The sequence below is a fragment of the Lathamus discolor genome, chromosome 6 (assembly GCF_037157495.1).
Source record: "Lathamus discolor isolate bLatDis1 chromosome 6, bLatDis1.hap1, whole genome shotgun sequence".
Classification (NCBI taxonomy): Eukaryota; Metazoa; Chordata; class Aves; order Psittaciformes; family Psittacidae; genus Lathamus; species Lathamus discolor.
The window spans coordinates 601,782-609,470 of NC_088889.1; the positions used below are offsets into that span (position 1 = coordinate 601,782).

The 7,689-nt window shown below is 49.9% G+C and overlaps 1 long non-coding RNA gene across 3 annotated transcripts; it reads right to left on the bottom strand.

Moving 5' to 3' along the window:
* Positions 1-2,742: 2,742 nt before the first annotated feature.
* LOC136016961 (uncharacterized) lies at positions 2,743-7,037 on the bottom strand. 3 transcript variants are annotated; one of them, XR_010613778.1, is made up of 5 exons: positions 6,427-7,037; positions 5,616-5,720; positions 5,061-5,183; positions 3,974-4,060; positions 2,743-3,444 (listed from the first exon to the last, which is right to left on the bottom strand). It is a non-coding gene; the product is annotated as an uncharacterized LOC136016961 (long non-coding RNA). The 3 variants fall into 3 exon arrangements; XR_010613777.1 differs by having other exon boundaries at positions 3,974-4,679; XR_010613776.1 differs by having other exon boundaries at positions 3,974-5,183.
* Positions 7,038-7,689: the final 652 nt, after the last annotated feature.

Below are 7,689 nucleotides of genomic sequence, written 5' to 3' on the forward strand. Positions count from 1 at the left end.
CCAGTGCCTCACCACCCTAACAGGAAAGAATTTCCTCCTTAGATCCAATCTAAACTTCCCCTGTTTAAGTTTTAACCCATTACCCCTTGCCCTGTCACTACAGTCCCTGATGAAGAGTCCCTCCCCAGCATCCCTATAGCCCTTCAGATACTTGGAAGGCTGCTATGAGGTCTCTGCACAGCCTTCTCTTCTCCAGGCTGAACAGCCCCAACTTCCTCAGCCTGTCTTCATACGGGAGGTGCTCCAGCCCCTGATCATCCTCATGGCCCTCCTCTGGACTTGTTCCAGCAGTTCCATGTCCTTTTTATGTTGAGGACACCAGAACTGCACACAATGCTCCAGGTGAGGTCTCACAAGAGCAGAGTAGAGGGGCAGGATCACCTCCTTTGACCTGCTGGTCACGCTCCTTTGGATGCAGCCCAGGATCCGGTTGGTTTCTGGGCTGCGAGCGCACACTGCAGCCGGCTCATGTTCATTTTCTCATCGACCAGCACCCCCAAGTCCTTCTCTGCAGGGCCGCTCTGAATCTCTTCTTTGCCCAATCTGTAGCTGTGCCTGAGATTGCTCCAACCCAGGTGTAGGACCTTGCACTTGTCATGGTTGAACTCCATAAGGCTGGCATCAACCCACCTCACAAGCATGTCAAGGTCCCTCTGGATGGCATCCCTTCCCTCCAGCGTATCAACCGGACCACACAGCTTGGTGTCATCAACAAACTTGCTGAGGGCACACTCAATCCCACTGTCCATGTCAGCGATGAAGATGTTAAACAAGACCGGTCCCAACACCGATCCCTGAGGGACACCACTCGTTACCGGTCTCCAGGCAGACATTGAGCCATTGACCACAACTGTTTGAGTGCAGCCATCCAGCCAGTTCTTTATCCACCGAGTGGTCCATCCATCAAATTGATGTCTCCCCAATTTAGAGAGAAGGATGTTGTGTGGGACAGTGTCAAACGCTTTGCACAAGTCCAGGTAGATGTCATCAACTGCTTTACCCTTGTCCATCAGTTCTGTAGCCCCATCATAGAAGGCCACCAAATTGGTTAGGCAGGATTTCCCCTTAGTGAAGCCATGCTAGCTGTCACCAAGCACCTTGTTGTTTTTCATGTGCCTTAGCATGCCTTCCAGGAGAATGTGCTCCAAGATTTTGCCAGGCACAGAGGTGAGACTGACTGCTCTGTAATTCCCCGGGGCTTCCATTTTCCCCTTCTTGAAAATGGGGGTTATATTTCCCTTTTTCCAGTCGTCGGGAACTTCACTGACTGCCATGATTTTTCAAATACGATGGCCAGTGGCTTAGCAACTTCACTCGCCAGCTCCTTCAGGACCCGCGGATGGATTCCATCAGGTCCCACGGACTTGTGCGCATTCAGATTTTTAAGATGGTCTCGAACCAGATCCTCTCCTACAGTGGGCCCAAGGTCTTCATTCTCACAGTCCCTGCGTCTACCTTCGTTTAATAAAATTCAAAATATATTCCCAAAACTTAGGCAAACGTACCTACTGCCTTCCTGCAAGAGTGCAATGGCGATGTGGATCTGATTCCTTAGGAAGATTAGTATGATTATGACCTCAATACCAAAAAGTATTATCAGTAGAAACAAACAAAAGTTAGATTTATCAGGGACTGAACCAATAGACTGCCTCTGTAGTTCACACCCCCCTCGCACCCCCGTCTGTGTTTTGCACTATTGCACATGAACTCAACAGAACTCCCTGCTAGAGCAGCTCTTTCCTTCTCTCACTGCAGCTGCCAATCTTCAATCCCATTTCATTGCTTTGTGGGAGGAAATTTTACACGCCGAGTTTGTCAGAATGGGCACAACCCTGACAGTTCACCCTTAACAAATGCTGCTTTATATAACACACATTTTGCATGTTCATACTCTAATGTTGCTCATTTGTAGTATTTTGATACGATAAAGGAGATGAAGAGTCAACTTTTTCCTGAAGAGTGCAGTTTTCTCAGACGCACTCTCCTATAACATGTAGATGTACTTAAATCAGTAGGCTTGCCTGAGCATTAGCTTGGCGTGAGCTCTTTTCCCCTCGTTTGAGTAAAAAAAAACCCAAAGAGGCTAAGACAGTACAGATTTGGACAAACGATTTTCACCTTCCAGTTGTACTGCTGGAATCACACAAACTTGCTCTAAGATTAGAGAGCTGAGAGCACCGTGTCCTGGAACATTTCCTCTCTTAGTTGTGAGCAGTGTTTGATTCACAACCTGGATCTTGTTTAAAGAGTCAGCTTCTGTCTCATTTCTGTTGGTGTCAGTTCAAATCCTACCGCTGCAATAGGAAGGAGAAGAATTCTCTGGACACCACCTCCAGAAGGCAGACTCTTAAACGCCTGCAGCACACCTCCTCTGACCCTGAGACACATCCGTTAATTCCGGGTGCCTCAGAGGGTTAGACAACATTTAAACCAGCCCAGCAGTGGTGGACGGTGACACACAGCAGGCCCTGTCTCCTCCAGCTGAAACCAAGAAGTTTTGCGGAGGCGGAGTGTTGTGGTTTAAACCCCGCCACAAACCTCGTTTGCTCACTTCCCCCACTTCTTGCCTTCCCCCTCCTCCTGGAGGGACGGTGAGGAGAATCAAAAAGAATGCAACTCCCACGGGTTGAGATAAGAACAGTTTAGTAACTAAGGTATAACACAAATCACTGCTGCTACCACCAATAATAATAATGATAAAGGAAATAACAAGGGAAGAGAATACAACACCTCAACACCAGCCAACCAATAACTCGCCCCACTCCCCCCAGCCGAGCACCGACCAATACTTCCTCCAACCCTGCAGTCCTAGCCCTTCCAGGTAACTCCCTGTTACCTCCTCCGCATGACGTGGTGTGGTATGGAATACTTCTTTGATCAGTTTGGGTCAGGTGTCCTGTCTATGCTTCCTCCCAGCTTCCCCTCCTCCCTAGCAGAGCATGAGGCTCAGAAAGTCCTTGGCCAGACCAAACATTTGAGCAGCAACTAAAAACATCAGCGTTATCAGCTCTCTTCCCAGGCCAAAAAATGAAAACATAGCACTAGCTACTAAGAAGGAGAAAAATGACTGCTACTGCTGAACCCAGGACACAAAGGAAGACAAAGGGACAGTATCCCTCAGCCATGGGGTGTCTGGAGGTTTGCACAGGGACAGGGGAATTGGCTTGAGGTCCCACAGATCTGACACAGTCTCAGAATCCAGATCCAGATAGTCAGAGATGATGTTCAATTGCTGTCCCAAGTACTATCAGCACCCCTAGCCATCAGAACTGCACATGGCAAGTGACCCCTGTGGTGCTCAGAGCCACAGACTTTCTTCAGAGCAAAGTTTTTGTTACACACATTTCAGCACCTATTTTTGATATGGTTCTCCTTGAACAAATACATAGGCAGGTTCCTTTGAAGCTGGTCTTAATCCAGTTCAGCTCTGTCAAGTTAATGTAGCTTGTCCCAAGCATTGTGAAAAAGGAAAGCAATGTCAGTCTGTGACAAGTTCTAGACTAGGACTAAGAGGACCTACGTTTTCTTCAAGGACATTTAACTGATTCACTGGATGACTTTGGAAAAATAATTTCATTCCCGAGTACCTCAATTTACTCATCTGAAAGTGACACTGACCTCTGGATAAACTGTACATTGGCTGCTAAGAATCAGGCACTTGTCGTGGTTTAAACCGATCCACACAGCTCATCCACTCACCCCCCCCCCCCGAGCCTCCCCGCTCCCAGAGGGATGGGGAGGAGAATCAAGAGAATGTAACTCCCACAGGTTGAGATAAGAACAGCCCAGTAACTGAGGTATAACACAAATCACTGCTGATACCACCAATGATAATATTGATAAGCGAAAATAACAAGAGAATACGATACCACCACCGAATGAGTTCAACCCCCCCCCCCCACCAAGAGAGACCGTGCCCTTCCGGTAACTCCCAGTTACCTCCCTGGGCATGACGTGCTGTGGTATGGAATACCTCTTTGGCTACTTTGGGTCAGGTGTCCTGTCTCTGCTTCCTCCCGGCCTCCCCTCGTCCCCAGCAGAGCATGAGACTCACCGAGTCCTTGGCCAGAATAAACATTACTTAGCAACAATTAAAAACAATCTGTGTTCTCAGCTCTCTGCCCAGGCTGGAAGTCAAAACACAGAGCTTGCACCAGTTACTAAGAAGGAGCAAAATGGCTACTGGTAAACCCAGGACAGGGAGTTACAAGGAAAGACTTAAAATCCTAATATTCTCTAGGGCCAGCGTGCTAAAAAAGCTCTGCCTCAACAATATGTAGAAGATCCAACACAGTTACATGAAGACACAAAACAGAGAAAGGAGATTTAAGTAGTAAATTACTGCTCTGTTAATGTAGCTATCAATTCAGAGAGGCCGTGTTTCAGGTTATGTGCCATTCATCATCAGTTAGTACCTGTGTGCCTGCTAATAGAGCAGTAACAGCAGCGCAAGTAGTATTTGACAGGTATTTGCCCTCTCTTGTGCCCCTCCTTCCCTTGGGAGGAATGCGTACGCTGCAAGCTGTCTTGCTGCAGTAGAATTGTTTTAAATACACTGCCCTTGTAACAGAAAGCAGCAAAGCACTTTTGAAATCCAGAGCTGATGACATTTGTGATGGTTCATTCCACAGCCTCAGGTCAGCCTCCAAGAAAATTCAGTGACCTGAATGTAAACAGGTCTACAAAAGATGCACAGAGTTTTTAATCTCAGTTCTGGAGCCCCCAAGGAGGAGGCATACACAGACTGAGAGAGAAAAATGCCCCTCCTTATCTTCATCAGGACTTAGTTATTGCCTTCTGATTCCTCATTGTGAAGACTGAACACACAGTAAGTAGCATTTCTCACTCTCATCACTAGTGCTACTGCATCATGTCCCCTTACAAATACATTTGTAGCCTTGCAGAAAAAGTAGACTTTTGTACTATACAAAGAGAATTCTGCTTACTTCTATGAGCACCATATGTAGAGGAGGAGATTTAACAAAGCAGAAACTGTAGCAAGACAGTGACTGAATCTCCTGAATATCTGTTAACAGATACCAAGTTTAAAGGGCACTTACTAAATGCTAACCATGTTTGCCTCAGCTGCGGGTACACTGTGAAGTTTCTCTGGAATCCAGTGTCATAAACAGTGAGGTCAGATCCAGGTATTCCTTTAAGGTGGTCGTAACAATACCACATGCCTGTTAAAAAACAGTCGTGATCAAGTGAGTGTTTCTGAAGAGTGCAAAGACAAGGTTGGGGTTGTTCTAAACCTTTGACAAGTGAACCGTTTTGTCCTCAGCACGTCAGGTAAGCAAAACCCAAACATGCATTACTGCGAGACTAGCCAGCTATAACATCACATCTATAGAAAAGCAAGACCAGTACAAGTGAATGCGGACTAAGCACACTGTGGGTAGCTAATTCAGGTTACTACATCTGGTGCTAAGTGTCAGCACAGCTGGATTCTTACTAAATTTTGCTGCCATTTAAGCCCTTCTCACTTAACTGTGTCTAAACCCAGGCACTAGTTCTCCCAACTACAGCATTTAACTGATGTAATCACTTATTTTCCTTGCCCAAAATTAAGCAATAAGGAAAAACAGCCTCAGAGGCTGGAGGATTACACCTACCATAACCTATAATTCCAGTCATGCCCAAGATGAAAAGCCAGAAGTGAACCCCAGCTCAATAACACAAGGAAGAGCAGACTCACAATCACTGCAATGAACAGCCCACTAGAAAGACAACAAACAAAAACACAGGGAGAACAAGTCTGAGAATCTTTCTTGCATGCCTCTTACTCCAAATGAGGGTCACTTCATCCTATGTAGGAGAATGGTTTGTAACCATGTATTTCAAAATCTTCCTTATGACGCATTTCCTCATGGCTCTCTGCTGTTAGGAACAGATAATATATGATGGTCTCACAGGACACAGCCAGAAATGTTCGCGCACACCAAGTTCTCAGGGTGTCTCAACGGGACCAGTACAGGTCTGGTTTGGTCATTTACACTGGCTGACCAACTCACTGTCTTTTTCACGCATGGCCTAGTCTCTAACACAGAAAGTTAAACTGCAGAAATACCTGTGTACGGGGAGGTTGCTGTTTTATGTCCTCCATTTAAAATCCCTGCTTGCAAAGAAACAATATTAGCTTCTTTGCAAATGATTTTCTCTCTTTTGGGTGAGTACATAATTTTTCATACAGATTTTTAATTGTTTATCATTTAATCCACTGTTTTCTCTTTTTGACAGCCTGTGCCTGGTTTACACGATCTCTATGCTAAAGCATAGGAAAATAAACAGCAGCTCTGTATTTCCCCCGTTTTTTTATTCCCCCCAGTACCGAGCACGATGTGCTGTGGTACGTATACACCTCTGGCTAGCTCAGGTCCGGCGTCCTATCTCTCCTCCCTCCCGGCTTCTTGTGCCCCTCCTCACCGGCAGAACACGAGCAACAGAAAAGGCCTTGATCGCGGTAAGCGGGGCCGAGCAACCACGGAAACATCGGTGCGTTACCAGCGTTATTCTCAGAGTAAAGGCGAAACCCAGCGCTGCACCAGATCCTAGGAAGAGAATTAACTCTGCTGCAGCTGAAACCAGGGCAAAAGGGGAGAGACAAGCACAGCGGCAGGGCGCAGGGTGCCGGGTCAGGAGCCTCCGAGGCGCCTGAGATTCATCGAGGGAGACGAAGGCAGAATCAAGCGCACCGGGGGCTCCTCGCCCGGCTCGTTCCCGGCAGGCCGCAACCCTGCCGCACTGGGCGCTGTGAAGCTTCCTGCGCCGGGCGGCCAGAGGGCAGGAGACGCCCCTCTGCGCCCGCCCAAGGGACGGGCGGGCCCGCTCGCCTCCCCGGTAACCGCGGACCCCCGGTGCTGCCGCCGCTGCCGGGACCTGCACCCTGCCCGCCGCCATCCAGCTCCAGGGCGCTGCGCATGCGCACACCGAAACGGCGCGCGGAGGGACCGGAGCCGGTGCGCCAACACCGGGCTGCGGCCACGAGCCCCGCCGCGCGCCCGCCCGCACCCCAACGGGGAGCGGCAGTCGCCATTGCTCACCGGCAGCAGGCAGCCACCACGTGACACCGGCCACTTCCGGGGACAACAGCAGGGACAAAGAGAGCGCCACGGCTCATGCGCGGAGCCCGGGCTGCAGTACCGAGCTGTGGACACAGGATGGCAGCAGCGAGCGGCGCCCGGCGCCACATGACGGCCCCGCCCCGCGCCCTCTACAGTACCGGGAGTTGGCCGCACGGCGGCGCAGGGAAAGGTTTCCTGGCGTTCAGCGAGCGCCGCCGGCGCCCCGGCCGGTGCCCACTGCAACGTCCGGACAAGGGCTCCCTGCCTGCCCTCTGCCGACGGTCCCAGGCGTCACTCGGGCCCTCCGGGCAGGCTGAGGCTCAGCTGCAGCGCTGCTGGTAGTGTAGCATCACTAATCCATGATGCACACTGGTTTGGTGGCCTCTGTCAGGGAGCAGCAAAGGCTACCTGCCCCGTAAACACGGGGATGGGCAGGAGGGAGCTCAGCATCGGCAGCACCCTCGTGGGCAGATGCAGTTACATGGGCACAGCGAGCAAAGCCAGGGCTGGTGACCAGGTCCCTCGAAAACCACAGCAAGTGATGACCAAGGCCCAGGGTCCCCCAGGAGCATGGGGCTGAGCTACAACGTGCACCCGATGGGTCCATGCAGGAGAGGAGCTGCCT